The sequence below is a fragment of the Molothrus aeneus genome, chromosome 3 (assembly GCF_037042795.1).
Source record: "Molothrus aeneus isolate 106 chromosome 3, BPBGC_Maene_1.0, whole genome shotgun sequence".
Lineage (NCBI taxonomy): Eukaryota > Metazoa > Chordata > Aves > Passeriformes > Icteridae > Molothrus > Molothrus aeneus.
In genome coordinates, this window is record NC_089648.1 from 1,865,596 (window position 1) to 1,878,879 (window position 13,284).

Genomic DNA, 13,284 nt, shown 5'->3' on the forward strand with positions numbered 1-13,284 from the left:
CATTATCTTTCTCATTTTATCTTTTATTTTCCATGAGAGCTCACCCCACAGGCCTTTCCACTGCCCCAACTCTGTAACATTTATGTTAGAGCACTTTAACAAGGCAGGAATATGTGTCAGGATCTGCAGCTTGGATTGCAGTGACAGCTCTGGATGGATTGTGCTCTCCTTTCTCCTTTTGTGATCCTCTGTGGAAAATGGGGTTTTTTATATATATATATATATATATAAGGCATGGCATGAATCAGCTATGAATTTCTCAGCCAGGTCTCTGTTTTTGTCACACCTGAGGACAAGGGCCATGATGTTTGGCTCTGCAGAGCATCCCAGGCTATTTAGAAACTCATGTCACCTGGATTTCAGGGAAGGAGGAGCCCCATTGTTTTGGAAGTACTTGCACCATGTCTCTCTCTTGTGAGCTTGCTCCAAAAAGTTTCTTCATGTGGGCATGTGAAGAAGCTGATATTTGACAGGGAGCAAGAATAAGCCACCTTTATTGCTGATTATCTGAGATTCCCTTTTTAGAGGATGGATTATAGTATAAAATAGGGAGATATTATGGCTGGTTGTTAAAACAAGAAGGAAGGGGTGAGAACTGCTGCTCTTTTGTGGAACAAGATAAGTTTGTTCCCAGTGATGGAAACAACTCAAGCAGACTTTCCTATGCTCACTCTACTCATACCCTTTCCATAACCATAAAGCAAAAAGAGCTTTTTACATGCAAAAAGGCAAAGGGCAAGGTGAAAGTTTTGCCAGCTGTCATTTTTCACTTGATTCCCTTGTTTTCAACATCAGTGTGTAAAACCTGGCTAGATAAGCCTATCATAAACAAGCCTGTGTTTGCATATGTGCAGGCATATATGCACTAGTCAAACACTGATCCTCAGAGGCTTTGCTAAAGTATAGAAGGTTTACCATGACATATCTTGCTTTTGGAAGAACAAATGGGTGTACAAACTTGAGTCTGCTCCCAGTCTCAAAGAGCCATTCCTTGTGTAAAAGGCTTAGAGGTTAAGGGGATGGAGTTTGAGTGCCAATGCTGCATGACCTCATAGGTTGGGAATTGGCACAGACACCAAATGAAACTTCTCTCCCTAATCAGGTTGGAAATTGATGTTGAGATAACAGCAGTTTCCAGGGTCTGGTTAGTATTTTAAACCTCTCAAAAGCCAAATTCAGTCCTCATGTCTGCCCTTGCAACCCACTACATTTTGCAGAGCAAATGAAATTAATCTGAGAATAAAATTTTACCTCACTATTAGTGAGTCCTTTAACTTAGTGGCAAAGCCCATGACAACAAAAGTAAAAATCTGGATATTTTTCAAATTTGAATACTTTGCCATTATTATTCTTTTGCTCATTATCATGATGAGCTTATTAGTGCAGTTTGAGAGAGGAAACCTGACAGCAGTTTGAGATTGCATTGATTTCTTTGCAGTGCCCTTGGGGATGCAGTTGGTCAGGAGCTGCCTTTGACAGCAGCCAAGAGAAACCATTTTTGGGGAGGTAAATGTGCAATAGGCACATAAAAACCCATCCCCTAAGAAGTCAAATGTAGATTCTATGCCCTGAAAATTCAAAGGTTTTATGCATTCAAAAGCTTTTGTTTACTCACCATTTGTAGCTATTATATTTCTATAATATTCCCCTTTGTATCTATTGTGTTTATTATTTTCCTATAGATAGATGTGGGGTTTTATTATTCCTTTCACTGTATTCATGGTGGCCATGTAATCACAGGGTGAAGAATGGCACTACCTAGATTTCTGTTCCATAGAAAAGTATTCCTTTCAGGTTGTAAGCTCATTGTTCATGCTATACAGAAAAAAAAAAAAAAAAAGATAAATAGTTCCAGTCTACTTTCCCAGCACTGCTCCTTATTTTATATGCTTATATTATCTCCTCTCACTCATCTTCTCATTCATACAGTCTCTACCTAGAAAGGTACAGGCATTTGACACTGCTGGTGCATGGAAACCTGTGCAGTCCTCTTGGAGTAGATGCAGGACACATTCCAGGATCTCTTTTTTTCCTTCCTCCTGAAATATGTTATGCTGACATAAAACAACTAAATGTTTTTAGGGGTTAGGCTTTAAGGTGTGAATCAGTTTTAAGAGAAATTATGCCAGACATTTTTACATTTTCTTGATGTTATCTTCATAAGCTATAGAATTAGAAAGCCTCCTCCTAACCATCAGGAACACGAATATTCTAATTCTGCTGCCAGAACAGCAGGACAATGCTGTCACTTGGGCTGCAAAAGAGAGATAGTCCTGAATCTCAGACCAAGCCTGGGATAAATTTATTAATGAATTTGGGTTAGCTTTCAGGTTTGGAAATGTATTATTTTTAGTAGAACTGTGAGCCCAAGCACAAACTAAAGTTAGATTTAATTGTGCCCATAAACAACACACGTACACTTATATGTATGCATGGGTTGCACATACATGTGTGCCTCAAAATGAGCCCGGTTTTGAAAGTTTTTGAAAGACTTCCCACCTAGAGAAAGCAGCAAAATAAATCTAAAAGGTTCATGAAAGCAGCAATCACTAATAAGCACTATCACTGATGAACATGCTTCTTCATGAGCTCTGCAGTGTCCACAGCTCAGAGGAGCTACTAATGAACCTTATCTTTGCATGAGATAATGGCTGGGACCAAACAGGGGAGGCGGAGGGGAATTTGACCACCCACAGAACAAATACGATTATCAAAGTGCAACTTATGCCCCAAAGCAAACTTACTTGCTGGAGTGACATTTCTTCTTGGCATTTCATCATCTTTGCTAGGTGAGGATCTTGGGAGGAGGAGGAGAGGAAGGAGAGAGGGAGGGAGAGCGGGGGGAAAAAATAGCCCAGCTGACATTTGAAGCAAGTAAATAACCTCTGCGGGGAGGCAGCTGGAGTGGTGTTTCCACTGCTAACGTGTAATTGCCATGCCACTGGACGTGGCTCGTGTGGGGCAGGGTGAGGAGGGAGCAGAGCAGTCCCTGTCCCTGTCCCTGTCCCTGTCCCTGTCCCCAGGGTGGGCTGGGGAGGCTCTCGGCAGAGCCGGAAACGGGAGCTCAGCCTTGTCAGGTCACATCTCATCAATAGCAAGGAGCTGCAGAAGCCGCAATCCCATTCCCACTGGAGGTGCCATCGCTTCCTGTGCGCCTTGGGACATGAAATCAGCTCAATTGAGTGAAAAAGGCAACAGCTCCTTGCACTGTTCAACAGGCTGGGATCTGATCACCCGTGGCTCCTTGGAGAAGCCAGTGGTGAGCAGTGCTTGCTGCTCAGGGGCAAAAGAAATGAACACTCCAGTCTCTCTTGGAGGTCCTGTAGGATTATGAGAGCAGTTGGTTTCCCTGTGCGTGTTCAAAAGGAACATCTGCTTGTTTGTACCAGCCTAGGAATCCAGCTCTATCTCACAGCATCTCTCGAGAGGACACGTGCTCTTATGAAGCAAAACTTTCGAGTTGCAATCAGTTGCCCATAACAGTGCAAAAGATAGAGATAAAACAAGGTGTCCCTGAAGGCACTGCACAGCAAATAATTTCTATCTCGGAGATGGATAACCAGGAATAGCCCTGTCCTCTCCCCATGAGACCCAGTCAGATCCCAGATCCATTTGGCATGGGGTTTTCCTGCCTTGACTGCCATGAAGCTGCACAAAACCAGTAACAAACATGTGCCAGCAGAAAACATAAGATCATTCTTCTGTGCTAGCAGATAAGAACAAAAATGAGGCTTAAGCTCTCAAAACACCATCAAAACAAAAGTGAAATTAGGGTCATGCACAAGATTCCTTGGAGGTGTGTTTGTCTTAAACATATGAGTATTAATTGTTGTATGAGCAGCAATTAGGCTCAGCACAGGTGAATCTGAGGATATTCTGCAGGAGTTGTGCCCAGTGGCAGTACAGTAGTGGCACCACTCACATTATTTCTGCAAAAATAGTGCCCTGTCAGCTGCAGCTTCATGGAAAGGGCTGCCCTGAAGAAAGAATTACAGGAATATATTGGTCCAAAAAAGAAAGTGGACTGGGAATTGCTGGTTTGTGTGCTTGGTACCATATCTGGCTTCTGCCTCTCATTCCTCAGTGCTTCTTGTGGCCATGAAGTTGCTTTCCACTCCCTTATTAGATTTCCATAAGATGTGAATATCAAATCAAACTGAAATTTCTAGGGCCTCTTGTTGCTTTTTAGATTGCAAAGCTCACTCAGTTGCTTACACTGTTCTGCTCATTGTTAAAGGGCTGCAGCAGTGTGTTAGTGGCATGAAATGCCATTCTTTGCCCTCCTGTCTGGGCCTCAGCGATGTGCTGCCGTGGCAGTCAGCTCCTGGACTCCAGGGATTGATAATATTTCAACCCAAAATGTAGTCCATGTCCCAGAGCTCTTCCCCTGGGCTATGGCATACCCTGTGCTCTGTGGAATGTTGCGAGCTCTGGCACGGTGGCGTGGGAATTTGCTCACCAGTGGGGCTGGCTGAAATGCTCACAGTGGAAATTGCTGCAAACCAGGTCCCCTCCATGGATTCATGCAGTCATCATGAATCATTCTTTACTTGAATAAATGTTCGTGATATTCAAAGGTCAGGACTTATCTTCCCCATCTTGTTTAAAGTCCTGTTCTGTGACAGTTTTAGAGCTGCTCAAACTAACCTTTAGTAGAAAATAGGTCTAAAAACTGGTAGCTTTCAGTGTTTGTTTTCTCTTTCTATGAAGCAAAAATGTGCTTATAAAATATTTTCAAGCTTTGCTAAACATTCGTACAATTCTAGTTGTTTTCCATTGATTCTTTCACACGTTATGTTTGTTGTCCAAAGTGATGGTCGAGTTGTTTCCCACTGGGAATATATTGACCTGCATGACTTTGAGAGAACTAAAGATCACTCTTCATCCCCATGCAAAAATCTCACTTTTCTCAAATAAAACAACAAACACCACTAGTGTGTGGAAATACCCAAGAACCGAGCATATCCCAATCCATGTAGAAAATGTTTTTGATGAGGAAATAATGATCATGAAAAATTTGCTAAAGAAGGTAGTGTCAACAAGGACTGTATCCTCCTGAGAATATTTTTTTTAACATTGAATGATTTTTCACTTTATTTGTTATGTCTGATAGATATATTACAGCCTCCACTATCCCAGTAGCTGCAAGTGTCTTATAGCTTCAGAAAAAATATACTTTCACTGGACAGCTTTCAAATTAATCTTTGACTGCGAGGAAATTGGGCTTGTTGCATTTCTGCAATTCTTCCCCCTTGGAAGGCAGCAATGAGGATATAATAAAACCCTCTTCATCTCTCTAATTAACTGTCTTGTGACCAAGCAAGAGAGGGGCAGCAGTGGAAATACCCATCCCAGTGAGGTAATTGCTGATAATTGAAAAGCTGCAGGCCGAGGGCTCCGGAGCTGTGCGCCCGCCCAGGGCTGCCGGGCTCGGTGATCTCCCCTGCGTTCTGCAGCGAGGCCGGGGAAGCACCGCCCTGCCCTGCCCTGCCCTGCCCTGCCCTGCCCTAGTGCAGCAGCTGCCCCGGGGCACACATCCATCCATCCATCCATCCATCCATCCATCCATCCATCCATCCATCCGGGCGGGAAAAGCCTCCGGCGAGCAGCCGGGGGAGCTCGGCAGCGCCGGGACACGCTGGTGCTGCCGGCTCCGCGCTGGCCACCCATGGGCTGCCCAGGGGATTGGGGAGCTCAGCTGTAGCAGCAGCCGTGGTTCCAGGTGATCCCAGCTACAGGGGTTAGAATGGCCGGGGATCTCTGTCCCGGAGGTTTACAGTGCTGTCCCCAGTGGTTTCCCAGGAAAGGAGGCTGTGTTTGGGTGTGTTTGCAGCCTGTGGGGCTGCAGTGGGACACTTGGCTCTCCAGGATGGTGGGACAAGGAGAGGGCTGGAGATGAGTTCATCGCTTGTGACCGGGAACCAGTTCAAGGGACAAACAGTAGTGCCCACTGCACGTGATTAGAGTGAGGCAGCAAGTGAGAATATCTTAAGGGACTCATTAAAAGAATGTCTCACTGAAGAAAGGACTGAGGACATTTGGCATTAAAATAATTCAGTTTTCTCCAAACATTTTATATCTTCAGGCTGAGGACAGTATGCTCACCTAAAGTAGGAGTAACTCCGTAGGAGTTATGTACAGACATTCTGTAAATAAACATAGAAAATTACTCTAGATCTGTATCTTCCTTTTCATGTGCATCTTCCCATTTTCCATAACTCCATAACAGTCACATTGGGAGGAATCCCAGCTGTCCAGAGCAATTCTGCAATGCCTTTAAACAATCCTGAAGCAGAGCTGCTAAACCACAGAGAGCTGAAGGGTTGGTGCCTTGTCAGCCGTGTCATTCCTTGAGATGAGCAGGTGAACCTTAAGAAAATCAACCCCTTCCCCATCATTTCGAGCATTTCTGAGGAGCCTGTGGCAGGGAATGAGATACCACTGATCCCAGTGAGGGAAGGAAAAACATTGTCCTCTCTGGAGTGGCATTGTACTGGGAATGGGGAGGCAGCCTAATCTTCTGCATAAATCAGTGTGGTTGTTAAGGAGATCACTCTCACCGTGTTAGTCTGTTAAATACCTTTAGTCCAACACAGAAACAACAATGCTTGATCTTGGTGAAGATGAGAAAATACCAAAAGTAATAGTGAGGGGGGCTTTTTGTTTTCCAGCATAAATGGTTTTCATCGCACAATTGACTCAGAGTCACTTCATGGACTCCTTTATCTGCAGAATTCCTTTAAAGTTTAACAGTGCAGAACTAATTTTGATGACTCAGTAGCTCGAAAATTGTTATTTTAAGTGCTGAAAAGGTATTTTCCCTCTGGATTTTCTAGCGCTGAGGCAACGTTCTGAATGTTTTGACTGCTACTTTGTCTGACAATGTAAACAGACAGGAATAATTTAATGATTAACTCGTTATCCTTGATGCATGCCTTGATGTCTCATCTTGTTATTAACAGTTTGCCCATGTTTTGAAATATATACAATGTGAAGCAGAGCTAATTTTGCTCTGGAATGCTCTTCAACACCATTCCACAACTTTTTCCACCCACTGTCTGAGCTTGGTCAGCAAAGACACTCTCTATTAACATCCCAGCAACTCACCCAGGCACTTTCAGTTGTATAAAATGAAACCCACTAATAAGAAACTTCATCAAAGAGCTTGAATATGTGCATAAGTCCATCCTTATTCAACCTACCACTATTTGAGTATATGCTTAACCTTTCTACACACTTGCAAATCTTGCTGAAAGCAGTGAGACAACTTTGCTGGTTGGGTCCTTGAAACACTTCCTAGCACCACATCCTGCTTCTGTCATCTTTAATAGTTACCTGTCTATCATTGCCACTTCCTCACACATTCCTCCTCAAAAAGCCTTTTGCAGAAGATAAAAGGTCTTGGAAAAATGGCATTTGTTTTTGAGCTCAGGGGGTGCTGCCTTGTTTTCTGTACAAACTGGAAAGTCAAAATTGAACAGAATGCTTTTGCCATCAGGGAGAATTTTTAATGCATTTTCACCCAGACTTTCAGTGTAGTGATACTGTTATGTGCTGCTATTTTTCTCTTTGCATGTCACATTTTTGAGATGATGTGTGTGCTGCCTGTGAAGCACTGAACCCATTTCAAAAAAACCATGAATTTGTCACATTAGCAACCAAACAGCAGCACTAACACAGCCTACACTGTGAGTGACCCCACAAGGCAGGAAAATCCTAAAAATTTCTTTTCCAGGTCCTTGGAAAAACATTTTAAAAATGCCTCCTCTGCTAGTATTATATGAACTGATGCACCTGAAAGCAATCAGGATGTGAAAAATGGAAACTCTGGCATTAAAATGAGTAGTAAAATAACCATAAAAACTAAAATAGGCAAAGTCCTAGCACAGATCTCCATTCCCAGCAGATGGTGGTGTCAGCAGTCCCTGGTCCTGACCTCTCTCACTTGATGTGAATTCAGACTGGTGAAACAAATAATGGTAGCACAGTTATTGGCACATTTCCTCCAGAAGCCACTAATAAAAAAATGCTTCCCCTGACATTTCCATTCTACACCAACCAAGCTCACAACTGTTACAGCAAGTTAGGGAAGTAAAATGAAAACAATGACCAAGCATGATTTAATTCCTACCTGGGAACCGCCATCCAATGGCCATATGAAAATATTTAAAAGGAAGAAAGAGAAATGGCTCAGAATTGTTGAGGATGTGCAGCATCTTCTCTCCAAACACCTTGTGATATCAGCATTTGTTGCCAAAGCAGCATCTGCTCTTATGTTGTAATATTTCCACTTAGTGCTGCTCTCATGCTGTTAGGATTTCCTCTTTACTTTGATTTTCTTATAACTCAGGTTGGTAAAAAGGTATCTTTAATACATCTGGTAAATACCTGAATGGAGAGGAATAGGCTGTGCAGTTCTTTGCTGTGTGCAGACTGCAGCACAGCACCCTGTGGCTGGGATGGGGGTCTGACAGAGGGAAACCCAGGGAGGGCGCAGAATTCATTATTTTTTATTCACCCTGGTCAGCATTATGGAAAACTCAAAGAAAAAGAGAAATCTGAACAGGCAGTGCCAGCTCCTCCATCCACAGGTATTGCCAGTAACTGAGATGAATGTATAAATATGAATATGCATCTATTTATGTTTGCAAAGTTTGCCCAAACAGCCTTGATTGGGAAGCAGCAGTCTTGTGTTCTTGTGTCACTTTTCCGTGACAGATTTCAGCATCTGCTGCAGAAAGATGGAATCACTGAAGCTCTCTGATTTAAGATGAAACTTAAATGGAGTTTCAGCTCTCTTTTGGTGAGAAACCATCAGAGACCTGGTATCTTTTAGAGAACTTTAAAGGCATTTCAGCTTTGTGGGAAGTTTAAAGGAATGTAAACTGTGCAGGAGCTGTGGCAAACCACATTCAGCGCATCTCCTTCAGACACAAGCTGTCTTCTCCAGTGTTGGGCTGTCGTAGATCTCATCTCATCTCATCTCATCCCTCTTGCCTGGCCGGGGAAGTGCCCTGCTGTGCCTGGGAGAGGGATCTGGGCCGGCAGGGGAGCTGAGGTGCTCCAGGCAGCCGGTGCCAGCTGCAATCGGCCTGAGGCGCTCCTCTCCCCGCAGGTGGGAAGATGGTCTGTCACAGACAAAGGCAGATGAAAATGCATCTGGGGTAGCTCAGTGTTTGTTCTGCACGGGCTTCTGGCACGGCCTCTGCTGTATTTATCCTTCCGCCCACCTACCTTCCGCAGAACGGGGATGTACTCACTCACTGATCTTATCTCTGCCACGCTTTGATCCAGCTGGGATGTTAGGGCCTTCGGGAATTCCCCACCTTTGATAATGCCTGATAGTTACTTTTAAGAAAATACCAGCTGAAGGATGGGGAGGGATTCTTCAAATTCCAGCAGCTGAGTGAATGGTGGAATTTATCAGGCATCCGAGCCAGATTTCCTTGGAAAGAACACATTTATTTTCAAGTGTCACATTTTCATTGTATTCAGGCAGCGATATCACCTAAGGCCAGAGAAAGCCAGTGGAACAGGACGTTACTGGGATTTTTAATAAGCACAGGAGCTGGCCCTGATAAAAGCATTGTGAGACATATCCAAACTATGAATAGCTGAGGACTGGCTTTATCCTGAGCAGTAATTCATTACCCCTTCATGTTTAGCTTTCGAAATACCACCTCGAGAGAAACTTGACCCCAAGGAAATCTATTTCAGGAATGTGTGTGGCCCCCATCCCAGCAGGCTGGGACTGTCTTACCACCTTTATTGGTTTTTTCTCACCACCCTCCTGCAAGGTGGAGCCAAGCCATTACCCCAACTTTACTGAGAGCAAATGGAAAAATATTCATGCATCTCACGCCCATTAATATCCAAATTGTGGCAGTTAAGTGACTTTCCCAAGGCTGAGGAGGAAGTTTGTGGCAGAGCAGGGTACCTGGTGCTCTCTGTGCCTGCCTGAACACAGGAGTAATTTCTGCTGGCAGGGTGGGGCTTCCCACCCCCCAGTAGTGGCCAGGTTAAGGGGCTGTCAGAAGGTGTGTGTGTGTTTGTTTGTTTTTCCATGGGGAGCATCAGGACAAAATATCCATCACCTCCCCAGAGCAGAGGCATTCCTGAGTGAAAGTGTGGGCAGCTGCTGTGTCCCACTGAGGATCTGGGGAGGTGTTGGCCATGGGCTGCTCCGAGGCTGTGTCCAGCTGGGCCATGGCAGGCTGGGGCTTGCAGACGTGGAGGATCTTGCTGTGATTTTGTCTGGCTCTTTGTGGAGAAAAAAATGGGGGAAAATCAGCTGTATGGCTGCTTGTAGCTGGTGTGTTGATTTGGCTTGATAGGCGAGCTCCAGATGAAATGATTCAGAAGAGATGAGATCCAAGAGGATTGTTGGGAAATCTGTTTTGACCTCACAAGAAACACAGGGCTTTCTGCCTTGTAATTCCTGGCTGAAATCTCTGGTGGCCAGGGTGGATTTGAGTTGGGGTCCCCATACCTGCTTTCATACTCCTGGCTGCTTCGGGGATTTTTCCTGTATCCTAGAATATGGGTACTGGATATGAGGGTAGGAAAACTTGCTTTATTCTGGTAAATGTGCTATTGGGAAATAATAGAATTGGAGGAGTTGATTAGATACCACACACAAAGGGGAAAAAATGTAAAAGAAGCAAATACTGTGAATTTTTAAGGGCTCTTTTTAATGTCTCTCTTAACCATTGTTGCTATAGGAGATTTTTAGTGCTGGTCTAAAGGCTTGCCTGAGAGTCAGTGTCTTTTTTTAGAAGATAACTACATTCAAGCTATTGAAAACATTTATTCCTTTATGCATGGCAAACAAATTAGGGGTTAGAGACCCAGCAGAGGGAAAGAAGAGCAAGTGGTGGTAAAGTGGGATGGAGGGATAGGTGTGCACAAGCCACTTGGTGGTCCCAACTGGAGAGAGGGCAATAAATGGAGTATTTGCCTTTGGTGTTGGGTCATATTCACCATCAACTCCTGCCTTACCTAGGGAATGTGTCTGAGGAGCTCCTTCTTCCCAGCAGGGAGCAAACACCCATAGTCCTGGGCATTAGCAAAGAGCAAACAGAACCATTTCTCTTTGTCTATTCCCACGCAATTTCAGCATTACCTGTTTTTAATTGCTTGAGAAATGTTTTACAAACACCTGCATCAGGTGAAACATCTTTATTGTGGGAGGCTTTCCTGAGGAGACTTCATAGGCTGCTGATCACAGGCCCTAATTTAAAGCCCACTGGAGTCCATGGGAGGGATGAGTGGAGTCCATTTCCCATGACTCCAGCAGCCTTTTGATCACATCCATTATGTGAAAATGTTGTCCAGCACCCTGGAGTGGGCTCCTCCAAGGTGTGTTTTGTGTGTACAAAAAAACCCCTCACCTCCAAGGTGAGTTTTGGCCAGGAAGTCCCAGGCACCCACCATGTGTGGGGCATGGTGGGTGGGACATTCAGGAGCAGCCACATCCGAGAGAACAATGGGTGACGTGGGCACGAGGGGCTGGACCCACACACCCAAATGCTGGATTCCCTTCCAAACATGTGTGAGGCACTGCAAAGTCCCAGAGCTCCATGGAGAGACAGTACCAGCCTCCCTGCCAGGAGCTGGTGGCTGAGGTGCCCACATTTTCTTGGCTTCCTGTCCTTGCTCAAGCCTCTCAGTGGTTCCCAACCACCAATAGATACCAGGTCAGCCTCTGGTGTAGCAGAAGAGGGATTTTTCCATTGGCATATTTCATTGTGGGGCCTTGGTCCTGCTGCAGCTGGAATCAAGGGAAGGTGGAGGAGTATCTCATCTTCAGGATCATGGCCTGGATGTGGGAGAGTATGAGCCATTGCATGACTTTCCACTGTCTTGGGAACAAGCAAAGCATTCAGGATATTCCCTGAAAAGCTAAGGCACAGTCCAAAGTTGGGGTGATGCTCACCTGGTAAATCAGTGAAGACCTGCTGGTGTGGATAGCACCCCTATCAAACACACCAGCATTTTTTTGCAAATACCACAAAACTCCTTTCCCCAATTGGAATTACTCATGCTAAGAAAATGTGTGATGTCCCAAGGACTGACTCATTTGGCATCCAGAGCTTCTAGCCCAGTATCTCTCCTGCCAGGACTTTTATATTATCAGTTCCATTCATTCCTCTGCAGGCTGATGGGGTATGATAAAGCAGATGGCCAAAGTCCCAGACAAAGGTCAGGCAGAGGCAGCACAATTAGTGACAAGCAGACAGCCCCACAAAGGCCATGGGCCCAGGATAATGCTGGCCCTAACAATAACATAAAGCTGCTCCCCTGACAATGGGGAGATAAGATACAGTGCTGTAATAGGAAAGCAATCATCACAAAATGCCATCAATTATAGAAGAGCTGCACCAGTGGGGGAGTGGTTCAGTATTGGCTCTGTTGGTGCCCCCACGTCCCTCGGCTGTGCTCCCTGCGTGCCTTCTCACAGCGAGCCTGGCTGGGCACTGCAGCAGCTGAGGCTCCCTCACCCCAGTTCTTTCATCAGTTTTTGGCTCGTGAAATTACACTGAATAATATGGTTATTCAGGGTTTTATACCTGGGCACCTATTTTATTACCTTTTATAATGCATACAGGGTCAGATCAGCTTGCAGCAGAACAAAGCTAATTACACCTTTCATTACCTAAATATAGCATAATGACAGAGTGTCATTCAAGTGTGGCATTGAGCTGAGAAACCTCATGGCAGGCCAGGACAATGACAGAGGTTATTGAGCTCCACCTGAATTGCTGCTGGTGCAGCGAGAGCGGGGCAGGGTTAATAGACAGGTCATTCCATAGATGACAGTATCGAATGGAAACTGCAAAGGGTGAACGCTGCTCTCATCAGCCTCTGGATCTCCCAGAGTCAGGAACCCCCAGAGCCAGCATTAACCTCTTGCCTTCCTCTTGTTACCTCTGGAATTCATATCCATCCCTCTGGTATTCATAAAGGGTGTGTTGGTATTGTGAGACCTGAGGACAAACCCACTTGTTGAGGTGTAAGAGCAGCAGTGCTGTGCTGAACCCTTTGGTTTTGGATCTTCCCACCAGGGAGGCAGGATGGTTGGTTGCCATTGCTGCCATCTGCTCCTGTTACAAGGTACTCTTGAAACTTAGCTAAAAGCTCATGTTCCTGACGCGTAGCACTGCGGGAAGCTCTGTGACTGAACTCCCTGCTGCCACCTGAATGTCCCCACTGACATGGCAGGCTCTTTCTTTGACTTTGGTTGGAAGCCACCTCCTCTTCATCTCCACTATCACTTAATGCAAA